The sequence below is a fragment of the Aphelocoma coerulescens genome (genome assembly GCF_041296385.1).
Source record: "Aphelocoma coerulescens isolate FSJ_1873_10779 chromosome Z unlocalized genomic scaffold, UR_Acoe_1.0 ChrZ, whole genome shotgun sequence".
Classification (NCBI taxonomy): Eukaryota; Metazoa; Chordata; class Aves; order Passeriformes; family Corvidae; genus Aphelocoma; species Aphelocoma coerulescens.
The window spans coordinates 21,312,920-21,327,799 of NW_027184085.1; the positions used below are offsets into that span (position 1 = coordinate 21,312,920).

General features: G+C 38.0%; 1 protein-coding gene across 4 annotated transcripts in view; it reads left to right on the forward strand.

The window, feature by feature from the left end:
• Positions 1-14,880, forward strand: part of MAST4 (microtubule associated serine/threonine kinase family member 4) — a 289,105-nt gene that overhangs the window by 82,678 nt on the left and 191,547 nt on the right. The window lies entirely within an intron of this gene.

The following is a 14,880-nucleotide window of genomic DNA, read 5'->3' on the forward strand; positions in this document are numbered from 1 at the left end:
TGGTTTAATGTCAAACTCCTGTTACGGGATTTATTGATTTATTGCTTGTTTGGCTGTCTGGTGTTTTTTTCTCCTAATGAAAAATAAGTAATCTCCTACTTTAAGGAGCAAGAAGTCTTTCATTTTGTTTATCTGTTTATGTAAATAAAAAATCCCTCTGTGCCACAAGAAAGATTTCTCACAGTCCAGAGAGCTTCCTGAGATGGCATATTTCATGACTACTTTATGGTAACCTGCTCTATGAACTATTCACATAATAAAAATACACTATAAACAAGATCCTCAAATGAAACACGTAGATTGTAATACACTTGGCTTTTAAATTCAGTCAAGACTGGATGTGTGATTTCAGCTTTATGGGAAGTATTGAGCTTAGGTTGGCTATTCCTTCATTTGCATGAGGTGAGTATACAGCATGAAGTAAATCCCTGAGAGGCATGTTGTTTTTTCTTGGAGATGTGAAAGATGTTAGTGAAATGACTAAATTTTTACTTAGTTTAATAATGCATCATCTTTTAGTACTTGGAAATAGCTTCTAGTAACATCAAAACTAGAAAAGAAGTAAAACTGTCCTTTGTGAATGGCTTATGCCCTTTCCTATTAAGCAGGGAAGGGGTGTTTTGTCTAGGTGTGACTGGGAACATTTGCTACTTTTTAGCAAACTACTTTATTTTTTGCAGGATTTACCTCTTGCTTTCTTCCCCCTCCAAACCACTTATCCCCTTGCAAACTGCCTTTCCCAAAACTACAGAAGACTGAATTTACAAACATCTGTACTTTGGTTGCTTTTTATTGCCATTTTATCAGTGTTAATTTTTAAGAATGGTCTTACAAAAACTGGAGGGGGCTAATTATATGAAGTACTGGTTTACAAGTTGGAGTGCTGAAAGGAAAAAACGTAAGAAATGTTCAGTGTCTATGAAAAGCAGTTCTACTTCTTCAGAAAGAGCTTTGCATCTTCCTTTCTTTTAAATAGTATAATACTGAAAATGAATAAGAGTGTCTTTGTTAAATATGCCATTAACTTCAGCTAAATTGACATAATGTTGACAGTTATTATGAGAACTGTTTCAAAACTCATTATGCTAATTAGAACTTAACTACCAGTAATTGCATGTATTCAAACAGCACACCAACACCCTTTTGTGTGTTTTATTCCCCAGATGTAAGACAGCTATTTGTTGTCTGAGAAGCTGCAAAATTACACCATAGATAATAAATGATTGCGAACAAATAAAATGCATTCTTTAGAAGCACTAATTGGTTAGATAAGCAAATGACAGTATCAGTTGTGCTTAGCCAACCTAAATAATTTAAAAAAGACCTTTATTTAAATGTTTTATTTTGAAATTGTTGGGCATTTTTCCAATCATTAATTGTCTGTGTTCAGTTTTATCTAATGAATATCAGGTGTAGCTGAATTTATTTTTAATTAAACTTCCTTGAAAGCAAGAGGAACCTGCAGCTGAAACTTGGGTTGCTTTAAGTTTTAGTTCTTTATGTCCAGGGATTAAGGTTTTCAATGCTTGAATGTGAGCAGCTAATTAATACTCTGAAAGTTAATGCAGAGCAAGTACAAGGATGGCACTTGTGAGAAGCACAAAAACCATATAGTAGAAATTGCCAAAGTAGCTGCTCTTGGCTTGTTATCTGGTGTCTCCCCAAAATAGTTAGCTAGACATCAGAAACACTGAATCTGAATTGAGGACATTGCTTGAGTGCTAAACCACTGTATAAAAGTTGAAAATCATATTCTTGTTTAACTTAAAATGAGTTTAACATCTAAGAGTAATTACTGAAAATCTTTTTTAAATGTGAGTTTTTTTTATTCCTATGAAATGCTAAAATTGTCAAGTAATGATAGCAGGTTTTCTGTGCTTCAATTGCTTCTAAGACTAGAGAGTTATTCTCCCTTGTGTATTTTATTTCATTAATTCCTTATCCATGAATATGTATTTGCATTCATATTTCTTTGTCTGTATTTGCCTTTTAACAAATACTTAATTGCAGTTCTAATCCAGTAGAATTAGATCTAATAATAGATAGATCTAATTTAGTAGTAGCAAGAAAGAGGTGAACATCCATCTTCGTAGACATGCCTATATGCTCTGTATTTGTACACAGCAAAAGGCTGGAGTAGACCTGGTCCAGAGCTGTGAAACTGTAATACTTTGACAAGCTGATGCAAGAAGTTGGTGACTGGGTGCTCTCTTTCATAAATATATATATATCTGTATTTGTCCCTATCATTGTTTTCAAAATAGTCATGGCATACTTGAGTTTAAAACAAAACTGTAGATTCAGTTGCTTGACAGAAATCTAGATATTGACTCCTTTCCTAAGTCATCTGATTAAAACTCGTGGCTTTATTCTTATACTTTTCTTGCTCATTCTTGGATATGGAAAAAATACAGACATGGTGATGGCTGGGATTAACATTTCTTCCAGAGAGAGTTTGTAATTTCTCAGATTGAGAACACAGCTTGTGCTGCAAATTATCATTAGTTAAAGAATAATGGGAAAAGTAGGTAAAATAATAATCTCTCAGAGAAGATTAACCTAGGTTAAAAAGTCCTGTGAGCATATACAGCGTGTTTTTCAAAAATACCCCCTTTGTGTGAAGTAGGTCACTTCCCATCAGCATCAGTTAGCTTCCAGCTGTCAGGATGCTCTGAGCATGAGAGAGAACGGAAAGGAGATACTGCACAGTTTATTAGAGCTGAATGTAGATATAACCCTCTTCTGTATCCTATTAATAGTACAGAATAAGTAGATCAAATGCATGTAGGAGCTAAGCAATACATCCCTGTTTTGCACGAAGCTTGTTTTTCCAGGTGTCCCATATAATAGTCTTCTTCCTTCGTGACAGGCTTACCCTGAACAGTGAAAAGGCTCACTAGGACCAGTTTCTAGTTCTAGATAATCAAGAATCTAGGGCTGTTAAAATAGCTTCCTTTAGGCTGTTAAAATTTTTGTCAGCTGAGTATATGTTTGTTCTTCTAGATTTTTGTTTGGTTTGTAGGACCCACATGGTTAAGATCAGAGCTAGGTTAAATGTAGTCCTTCACCTCTGGAACTGAAGCTTCTGCCTGTGTGTTAGGAGTGGCTCTGAAATAAGGGCTTATTCTTGTCTGCTGTGATGTTTGGGTTGTCTGTGTGTGGTGTTAGTGATGGTTATCCTAAAATGTCATCTAGAATTGTATTGCCAGTATCACTCAAAAAGTGGGAAAAGTGGAAAGTGTTAAAAAAGTGAGGCCATGAACTTTTCATCCAGGTAGTATTGTCCACGTGAGAAACAAAGGAGTAGTGGTGTTCGGCAGTAAACTGTATAACCAGAAGAAATCAATGTGTTATCATTTATAGTGGTTGAAGTTTAGATGGCTTTCTGGGAATAAAAAATTCTCAGCTTGTTGTTGGACTTTACTTAGAGGATAACTGCATAAAATTATAATCTGATTAACAAGGGATATAACTCAGGAATATAGTGATGGACTTCTTTGGCCTTGGGTCAAAAGCTTCTGCAACTCCTTAAATGATTTATAGGTGTGGAAATGGAAGGGGGATAAAGAGGTTAGAAAGGACATGAAGAGCAGGAAGAAACTGGAGAAATGGCTGACATTTGGAAGAATCTCGTAAAATTTAACCATAATGCTGTCTCCTGTTCCCCCTGGTCACAAAAAGCAGACTACTGTGAATTCATTGTCTATCAGTTAACATACTAATTGAAACACTGATTCATCTACAGTTTTTAACATTTAATGAGAAAATAGGAAATTATAAGTTGCAAGGAGATTCTCCTTTGCTTGAGGAGTGTGTGCTCATGTACAAATCTAATTTGATTGGTCTGATTTCTAGTCTCAGAAGTATGTAATGAAGTTTAAACTAATTTCAATCCCAGCTCTGGCTTTAAAATAAACTGAGATAAAGTGGGCATGGGGAATAACAGGATGAGTAGGAAAACTATTGTCTATACTTCTGTCTGCATTCAGGATCTGAAGTGAGAGGTGTGGATAACCTCAAAGTGAGTGCTCCCTGTGTGCCGTAGGTGAGCAGTAGTAGGTTAGGGTGTTGCTTGGTGTTCTTATAAGGCAGTTAAAATTTCTTTGCTGTCTTAGGAATTTGGTACTCATGCCTAATTAGGATAGGCTGATTAATTTAAAAAAAATGCTGTACAGGACAAGATACTGTTCGACTGACCTGAATTTTAATAGTGATACTCTATTTTGTCAAGAAACTTAGTTTTTAGCATTGTAGAAACTTCATTCCCAGTGCTGCTATCGCTATAGAAAACTTGATCACTGCTTTGGCAGTTTCAGTTAACAAAAATGCAAATACTGAAATTCTTTGAGCTTCCTAGTAAAGTTTAGTCTAAAATGATGGAATTGTTTGGAAGCTGGTGAGGCATATTCCTTTCTGTTCTTTTTTTTTTGCTGTGGGGTAGCATCTTTATGTTAAAGGACAACTAAATAGGGCACAATTCTAAATTGAAGAAGTAACATTTTTTACTTCCTGTAAGCTAACATGTTCTCGTGCCTGTGGTACTTGCAAAGTGACTGTAATGTAGCAGAGGATGGAAGCAGACAGTGTGGAAACTATAGCTCTCATTTGTGGAAGGTATCTTTTCAGCTTTTTACCGGCTAAGCTAGTGGTTTAATGCCTTAGAAAGCCTCGAGCAGCCCAGAGAGGTCGCACGGGCAATCCAGCACTTTAGTAGCTCTAAAATCGGTACCTGTATCAGCTGCAAAGCAAATACCACCAGCAGAAGCAAAGAGGGAGAAATACAGCTCTCCGCTCCCTCAATTTCCTGCAGTTAGAAGCTTTCGAATGAGAGGGACAACAAGAGATATTCACAGGAAGGTAGCTGAGCCAAGAGAGGGTGGGGCCTCCCTCGAAGGTCTCTTTTATTGGGAGGAGGGGAAAGGGGAGGACTGGGGGCGGACCCGGGGTGAGCGGCCAATGAGACACTGCTGAGGAGTCTGAGTTACATTTGGTTTTGCCCGCGTTTGGAACAAAGGAGCTCGGAGCACATGGCAGGAGCAAGTGTCTTTGGGAGGGGGAGGGGAAGCTCAGAACAGGCAGCAACACTTATTCCTCAAGCTGAAGTACTCCCATGGTTCTGATGATAGCTGTAACTCTCAAAACAAAGAGACTCAAACTGGGTTGAATGACAGTGCTGACTTGAAAGCACTGGAGCAGGGAGGGGAAATGTAGTTTTTCCAGATCTCTGGTGGGTGAACGTTCCTCCTCATTGATTTCTTTCTTTTTTTTTTTTTTTTTTTTTTAAAGTTCCACAAAGTAAAGGTATCTGGCAAGAATTTTTCTGAACATACAGCAGAGTACGTTTATGTTGGATGGTGCATGGCTACTTCTAATCTCTTACAGTTTCAGGTTTAAAAGCAATTGCTGTTTTACTGACCTGAAATTTTAAGTGGGTTGACTGCCACAGTTGGTTTTGACACATGCTGCTGGGTATTTGTACCTCTGGTTTTCAGTCAGACTTTCTTGTACATTCATGTGAAACCAGATGTGTTACTGTAAAATGCACTTTTGTCCTGTGGAGGCAGGTGGGAATGTGGACTTTGATATTTTTTACCATAACTTACCTGTTAGCATTCTTGCAATCTCTCTCTTGTTCTGATATACAGTGATTTAAATTGTTCTGGCTTCACTGGTGTGATGGAGTAATTGTGTTTGTTTCCCTCTTCTTTACCCTGCCACAATGGACTGATGACTTTTAGCATCACCTCTGTTGTCATCTCAGTAAAACTAGAAAGCATTGTTGTGGTTTTTTTTCTTCTTTTATCACAGTATGCCCAATTATGGTGCATATGTCTATATCCAGTTCTATCAGATTTTTAATAATGCAATAGTACAGTAAGGTCATTGCATCTATTAAGGATTTCATGGTGTTGTGGAGATTAAGAAACTAGGTAAGTGCTCAAGTTGACCTAATGTCACTTGAGTAAAAGATGTAATAATCAGCCAGAAATTGGTTAACTGCTACTCTCTCATGAATACATTTAACCTCTTGATCAGTGCGGAATATCTGCAATTATGTGGTACAATGGAAGGTACTCAGTATTTGGTCAGTTAAATTCAGAAGTGATGGTTGGCTTTGTAATGCATGGAATAATTTCATAGTAATAATATACACTTGGCTGATGACAGATTCCTTTTTCTATCTGTTAGGCTGTCTATCTGAGCAAGGATGAAGGTAGTAAGAAACAAAATTGAATTATGACATTGCCTGCTGTAAATGAGGGAGAAAAAATAGTGAGTTCAAGTTAAGTAAGAGAACTAGCCTACATCTGGTATTGGATCTCAGTGTATTTCATTATTCTCATAAAAACTTTCCAGTAAAAGCCTATCTTGAGCAAACTTTCCTAGGATGATGCTTTTTCTCCAGAAACCTGCAACTGTGAATAAATGTTTTTGGAATGCCTGTTATGTGTCCTCTACCTACTAAATATGGGATTGCAACTAGTGATCATTAGGAGAACATTGCCTTTTACTCCAGACTTCCTTACTTTGTTGATTTGTAATGGAACTTTTGTCCATAGAGATCCAAGACTTCCGTGAGGTAAACTATCTTCTGAATTAATTTAAATGTTGAAAAGCTTAACTGTTGCTCTCTTCTGAAGGAGGGTGTTTATGTGAAGCAGCTGGACCATGTGCAGTGGAAAGTATTGAATCTTAGAGTGGAAGAAACAGCCAAAACACATTAAGAAGAATTATGCATCCTTAAGAGAAAGTACATTAATATATTGTCTCATTGAGAAGATAGTGCATTATTGCAAGTGTGAGATTCAGTGCTTCTAAAAGGAAAACGGGGCATCAGAATAAAGGAGACTAGATGCATCATTGTTCCAGAGTGATCTCAAAACAAGAACTTAAACCTAGCCAAAGTTTAGTAATTGTGGTTGGAATGGAGCTTGCCTATTACTGATCTCACTTGAGAATGAAACTTCTAAATGTCTAAAAGGGATTATTCAGAATGTAATTGCTATTACTGTTTTGCCATGAGAATTTTTTTTTAAGAATTTGTTTCCTTTTTCATATACAGAATCTGAAATATTCCGCTGAGCTGATTGTTAGCAAAGCTTCAATTCAGACGGGTTTTACTTGTTCTCTGAAAACATAGTGTGGCATTTCAAATTCTAAGACTAAAAATGGCATCACTCCTGTATGTTTGATGTCAGGCTTTCTTTGGGGAGGTATTGAGACAAAGAGTTCAGCAACTTTTGAAAAAAGGAAGAACATTTTGGTATGTTACCTCAGTTCTTGTTGAAAGGAGACCCATATGAGATACAGACTGTATTCATAATGTGCCTGTCTTTTCAGAAGGAAATTTCTTTTATGCTATTGTGTAATTATGGAAAACTTAGAAAATTGGAGGGCTGACTGCCTTGTTTGAATCGATGATCCAGCTATGCCCTTTGATGGAGTAAGAAACACGGTGTTTGATGGAAAAGGCAAAATGGATGAAGCTGGCATATCTGTTGTGAATTGTCTTCTCGTATATGTTCTGTCACTGAAAGAGAAGTTGATAAGCTTAAAAATTATTTGAAAAATTGGTTTGCTTCTGCAACAGTTATTTTTCTTCTAATATTTTCATGACTGATTTATTACCTAAGGTAATAAATTAACCCTCCAAATTAGTGGTGAACCCAGAAACAAGTTGGTGCAAATAGGATTTTGTCCGGCAGGTGGCATGAAGACCCAGTGTATCCCTGTGCTCTTCATGGAATGTGGCCATGCCTGCATGTGTAATTGTGACTGTTGGCAAGGTACATGTGCTTTCATGGGAAAAAGTAGTTTATTTTCAAGAACATTAAAATATAATTAATAGAATCAGTAATACTTTCTTTTATTAAGAAACAGCAACAATCAACCCTACTTCCCTAAGTCTAATAAATTGTTGCATCTGTCTGCTAACCTGTGGTTTGCCATTTGTGTAGGTTTATCAGCTCCAGAAAAAGAGAATTAGAGTTTTGCTAACTGAGGAATCTTGAGTTTTCTCTGCTTGTGATCTGTGTTTTGAGTAATATACAGTGAGATATATAATCTCTTAATGCATTCTTGGACCTGGTAGTTAGAGTGCATCTTGGACACACAGCAAGCCAGCCTGGCTTATCTGAATGTGTATTTGTGTAATGTGCTAAAGCGGAACACAAATTCAGTGGTGCTCTCTATCAATCCATGCAGTGATTACTGCCCAGAAGTCTTTACTTCTAAAGCACAGAAGAGATGTAAATGGAGAAATGCACTTTTCTCTCTGTGTGTGGGTAGATTGTAATACTGAAGGAAGATAGAGGATAAAACTGGTCAGGACTCATGGTTTTATTGTCAGGCTAACAATGCCTTCTCAATGCTGTAGCTGGGGACTCAGAGGTGCTTTGGAAACAAAAGTTTGGCGGGTGAAACATGTCTGTTTTCTTCTGAGGAGTGGTAGTTATCATGTTGCACCCTGAAAGGGAGGTGTTGGTTTCACATGGAGCACTTATTCCATACTTTTTCTAAGCCCTTAGAAGGGACATTAGGCAAATATATACAGGAGCATAAATGGCTGTATAGATGAAATACTGTAGCCTTTTCACTTTGAATAATACAATATGTATTGCTCACAGTGCCTAAAATTGTATATGAATTACTGTGCCTTGTTAGTAGTTAATGATGATGTTGTGTAGTCAACTTGATTCTGTTAAATTCATTAGTTTCTCAGAATTTGTATGTTAATACTTATTAATAAATTGGCTTTATCAATCTCAATTTTAGACAAGGCAACTATAGCTCCTAACACTCTAAAGTGTGAGAATTACTTTGCCTGTTTCTTAAAGCAGTGTGCAAGTTCATATGGTATCACTGCATAGCTTCTATGGGTAAATTAAGTCTTAGAAAATAAATCATGAAAACTGAGTGGTGGATTTTCATTACCCCATTCAAGTAGTTGTGATAAAGCTGGCCTATATTCCCTCATTGACTGAATATCTTAAATATGCTTTCCTGTTAATACTGAAACAACAACCTCTCCTGTGGTTGTATGAGAAATTCTTGCAAAATATATTGCAGAGTTACAGCTCTGTCTGCTAGTCTAGATGTACAGACTGAAAAGGTATCTGCTGCTTTGGGTGGATTTCAGTATCCCTTACCTTGGTGATGGTGTTAAGTGTTGCTCTGTCAATTTTTGCTGCTAATTTTGATGAAACATCTCCCTTCCAGTGCTGTAGCTAATTTCAGTGACAGTTCACAGATAATAGAGCTTCCAGAACTTGAAGGAACAAGAGGCAGGTGGATAGAGTTGTTTCCATAACCTTTTTTTCCTCAGATAACATTTTAAAACCATTTCATTAAAGAAAACTCTTGAGTAGTGTAACAGTACAGAGTGATACTATAAGGTTTTGTCTTACTTGAGATGATTAGATATTGATCTGTATAAAATTCTTTGAAGATAATCTTCATTTTACTTCACTTCCAGAATGATTGATAGAAGGAATATATGCACATCTTCCATCTCCCTGTGATACCATGAAGATTTTTTGCCTTTTCTTTTATACCCGTTATACCTTTTTACAACTTCTGTATTCTTAGTGCTTTTTGCCTACATTCTTGGACTTGTTTGTCAAGCTAAGAGACTAAACATTTTAGAAGCTTCGTAGCTAGGGATCAGTGTGCCCCAGACCCCAAGGTCCTCTCCAGAACACATTCTGTAAACCAAGATAGAACCATCCAGGGGAGGGCTCCTTAGGGAGGGGGTCTCACTTGAGCCTCTAATTGGGGAATCTTTGATAGATATGCTAATTAGTAAAACCTATAATGTTACACCAGATCTTTTGGGGCATATTTGGCAGAGTGCATTTTGATGCATATGACCTGGACGTGTGCACCTGAGGATCCTTAAATTAAATACCAAGGTAAAATCCCTTTTCCCCTTCTAACTGTGTATGACTCTTGATTTCAGGACCAGGAAAAGGCATCACCCACACCATACGTAGCTTTTGCTTTCATGCTTCTGTGACATTATGTGAGGATGATCTGGTATCCATTAAGATTTTAATGAAGTCCCTTTCCCCCACAACACTGTGGAATGACAATAATGGATTGTTTGGTGTTCATATGTTTGTATGGGACAGTTGAAAATTTCTGGGTGATACAGCTGTTTTCAGAGATTTTTTGTGTGTGTGTATGTAATAGAAAAAAAAATGTGCTGTGTCTGCATAGGGTGTTTGAAACTCAGTGTGAAATATTGGGGGCAAATTCCTTTAGGAACTGAAAACATTTTCAGGATACTACAGAACAAGAATGTGATCTATATTATTTCTTGATCATATGCAGAGTATGATTGTTTTGGTGTGGAACATAAAGGTGGCTCAATTTCTTTTATGACCATTCAGAAAAATAACCTTGAGCTCCTTTGTGGAATTGTAATGCTGTCTTCCCTTGACAGTTTATTCTTTAAACTATTACACAAGCACAGAATAACCTGGCTGGGAAGGGACTCAAAAGGATCATTGAATCCAACTCCTGGTCCTGTGCAGGACACCCCAAGATTCACACCACGTGCCTGAGAGCATTGTCCAAATACTTCTTGAACTCTGCCAGGCTTGATGCTGTGACGACTTCCCTGGGGAGCCTCTTCCAGTGCCCAACCACCCTCTGGGTGAAGAAACTTTTTCTCTAATATCCGACCTAAGCCTCCCTAACACATCTTCATGCCTTTTTCTCAAGTCCTGTCACTGGTCATGAGACTGAAGAGATCGGTACTTGCCCCACTGCTTCCTCTTTTGAGGACATTGTAGACTCTCTGCTCAGTCTCCAGGCTGAACAGACCAAGTGACCTCAGCTGCTCTGGCTTCCCCTACAGATCCTTCGCCATCTTTGTTGCCCTCCTTTGGACACTCTGTAATACTTTGTCTTTTTTAAACTCTGGCACCCAAAGCTGCCCCCAGCACTTGAGGTGAGGCTGCCCCAGTGCAGAGCGGGACAATCCCCTCCCTTGCCCGGCTGGTGATGCTGTGCCTGATGCCCCCAGGGCACGGGTGGCCCTCCTGGCTGCCAGGGCACTGCTGACTCATGTCCAACTTGCCATCTACCAGGACCCCCAGGTCCATTGCTGTAGGACTGCTCTGCATTCAAAACCACAAAAGCACTGTTTGCAGGAGTTTGTTTCAAAACTGTTATACCTACAGCATCCAAGGGGACATGCTCTGGTATGCTCTAATTGTTCTCTCTTGTCTAATGTGCCTAGAGAAAGGCTGCCTAAGAATTAATGTTAAACACTTCCAGGTATTTGTAGTTAGAGTTTGTCCACTTACCTTGACTTCTGAAATTATGGCAGTTGAAATATTTTAATTTTTCTCGTAAGTTAGTTGAACAGTTTATCAGTGGACAAAAATACGATTTTTTTACAAGATTAAAAGCTCCCTTTTTACCTGTGCTGGGAAAAAGTTCCTGTTATTTTGGATTGCAAGTTATCAGAATACAAGGCAATTATTTCACTGCTTGTTATCTATTCTAAGCATATGAATTTTCACATTTAGGAAGAAAATAATTATTTTTAAAACTCAGTGATGGTGGCTGGATGCTGTAGAGTATTTAAGGTATAGGAAATAGCCCTGACAGAGATAGATTTAGGGGCAGAGTACAAATGAGTTTTTTCATGGTGCATAATTAATATGATTTATCATATGCTACCACCATGTGTAGTATGAGAGTTGCAGCCACACATGGGATATGTGTATGCATAAAATTAAATTTAAATTAAATCTGCATTGTAAAACTCTAGTTAAATATTCATATATAGTTTTTCATGCTTAGGTTTTATCTGGTTTATTGGCTGATTTCTGTAATTACAGTGTGATTTCTAAGTTTTCTTGGTTTTGTCAATCAATATTATTTTCTAAGTCAAGCTATATGATTAATGCAGAAAAATGGCAGTTGAATGAGAATAAAAACTTCCTAAATTTGTGTAATTGTCCTGAAAACTATCTTCTACCATGTTTCTTTGCAGCTTTAAATAATCATGGACTTAGCAGTATATATCTAAATTGATTCTGAAGCATCCTTCATATTTAATCAGGTCAAATGCTTCATTTATAGGGGAGGAAAATTTTTGGCGAAATTTGAGGTTGATTACTGTCATCCTAAAATAATTTTGCCTTCCCTGATGGGGGCGAGGAAAAAACAGTTTCTTTTTCATACACTATACACATGTTTTATTTTGTGGTGCATGTACAACTGGACTGTGCCTTTCTGCTACAAGTGACGTGAAGGAATCTGTGAGGCATTTTGCTGTATTTTGTATATATAAATATAAGGATAGTTACATATAAAATGTTTCAAAGAGCATGGGTTTTCCTTCTCAAACACAAATTCTTCCATACCATGGTCTTATCTACCATGGTTTTGATAGTGAATATAACTGAAATAATAATCTGAAAATAATGAAAGCCTCCAGAAAAAACCAGCAGGCTTTACGCATTTTTAAACACGAAGATGCACTTTTGGCAATAAATAAAGGGATTCATAAATTGTGAGAAAATTCAGTGGATGCTTTCTTTCTTTTATGCAAACCTCTGCCTTTCAGATCCTTTCAATACACCTTTATAAAATGCAGCACAAGCCTAGGAAAATGCCACTTCTAGAATTGACTGTGAACGCACTTCTCACTACGCACTTCTCACTGAAATATAATTTTATACTTTTCTATTTGGGATTTATCTCATCTTCCACTGGAAGGCAGTCTTCTCTTTGTTTCATTCTTCTGCCTTCCAGTATTATTTAAGTAGCTGTGCCAAAGATCTTCAGCATATTGCAAAACTTGTGATACTTGCACTCTGTCTGTAGTTGGTAGTTTCTTCATGCATGTACCTCTGTGCTTTCTCTGCCTATAATCCTTTCTGTAAGTTGTCCTCCTGTGAAATTATAGCTGCTGTGATATTTGAGGTGTTTTGTTAGGTCGTGGACTTTGCGTATCTGTCAGTGACACATTTCTTGATGGTACAACTTTCATGTGCTGTAGTTCCAGTAATGACCTCTGACCTAGATGGCATAGGGTACTCTTAATTCATACAAATACAGTTATATATAGTTAGATAGGTTGAAATGATGGTTGGACCAAAGCTAACTACACCTCAGTATTACTTCTTTAACGAAACTGATAAATTGAGCATTGAGAGATTTTGTATTTCAGTGATTAAAATAAAACTTGTGCAATTATGTATTTAGATTGGGTGTAAAAAATGCAGACAACCTTGCAGCTGAAACCTGCAGTGTGTTGTGAGAGATGAATGGTAAGGTGTTGCCTCTGACCCTTGAAATGTGTCAGTCTTTGGTTAATTAATTTTTGCCACCCTTACTGGAAGTGTGTAACAGCAGCATTTAAATTGTCATTCGCCTGTGTCATTTTTGGAAACAGAAACACAGAAGAGATAGGATGTGAGGACACATGGATGTGAATGACTGGGATAGAGTTTTAAGGTGTTACGAGAAGAAAGAAGATGACACTTTGAAATGGAAGAGGGAAAACAGGAATATTGGGAGGAACCCGTAGGAGATAATGTAACTTTTTTCCCTTTGTTTCAAGCAGGTGAGAGATCTAGTCACTTTTCAGTTTAATTCTGTAAAGCAAAAAAGTTTTCACTGGGGTCAGCATGGTGCTTGAAGAGATGTTGCTCTTGAAAAGTTAATTCAGGACAGATGAGTAATGTTTGTTACAGAGGAAGTCAGGATGGTTGCAAACCCCCTTCTGGCCTACAAATTTGTAAATCTATCAGCATGTTTGATATTCCTTGTCTCCCTCTTGTGGAACTGGAATTTTGGTCAGTATGAGCATCTCCTTTCTTAACTAAAATACAGCTGTAATCCTGTCACTGAAGTCTGTGATGGCTAAGTTTTAAGCCGTTGACCGAATGTGATGGATGCAAGTGGAGCTGGAGACACAGAGGGATAGGGAAGGGGAAACATGTTCAGTTAATGTCACTGTGTAACTCAGATAAAAACTGTTTTTTTAGAATAATAAAGTTGGGAGTACCAGAGAAATGTAGCTTAATGGGAGTGCTGAAATTATATTTTTTAATTGTAACAAGTGTAAAACAATAATGTTAATGCATTTCAGTCATATGAAGAAGAATTGAGTGTTGGGGGCAGGGAATTCAGCAGCCTTTTATTTCTCTGTTCTTCAGATAAGCTGTTACAGCTCAGTGTTATCCTTTCTGCAATTTTTTTTTTTTATTTTTATTTTTTTTTATTTTAAATGCCTTTGCTCCTGGCAGGTTTTACTACTATGGAATGTACATGGACTCTTCTCAAAATGATGCAGTCTGACAGGAAATCAATATTTCTTTTTCATACTAGATTTAAGGGTGTGATTGTCACAGTTCTCATCTTAAGACTGTTAATGGGTGAATAGCTAATAGTATGGTGACAGCTTTTGGGGGAAAAAAAAAATCAATGGTTTGTTTAACCAGCAGCTTGGCAGATACGAAAACTCCACTACCGTTTAGCTCCTTAGAATCTGTGCTTTCAGACATAACCTTTAAGGATCTAGCACCTAGTTTTTGACGGAGACGGGTTTTCCTTGCACCATTCGGGTCAGCTGAGCTGATGAGAGGCCCTCGGGCGACAAGCCCAAGGTCACAGCCGGACCTGCGGTTCCCTGCACCCCTGAGACAATCCGTCCTCTCTCCGCGGGTTCTCCGCAGCCTCGCAGGGGAATCCCGTGGGGCGCGGCTTCTTACGCGGTGCCGTTATAGCACTACTGCAGTTCCACTCTGCAAGTAAACGAAAACTCGTTGTTCGTGGCTTTCGCGCCTCGAATCGCCCGGATCGCAGCCGGGGCGCGGCGGCGGCGCGGGCGCTGCGGGAGCGGCCGCCGGACTGCGC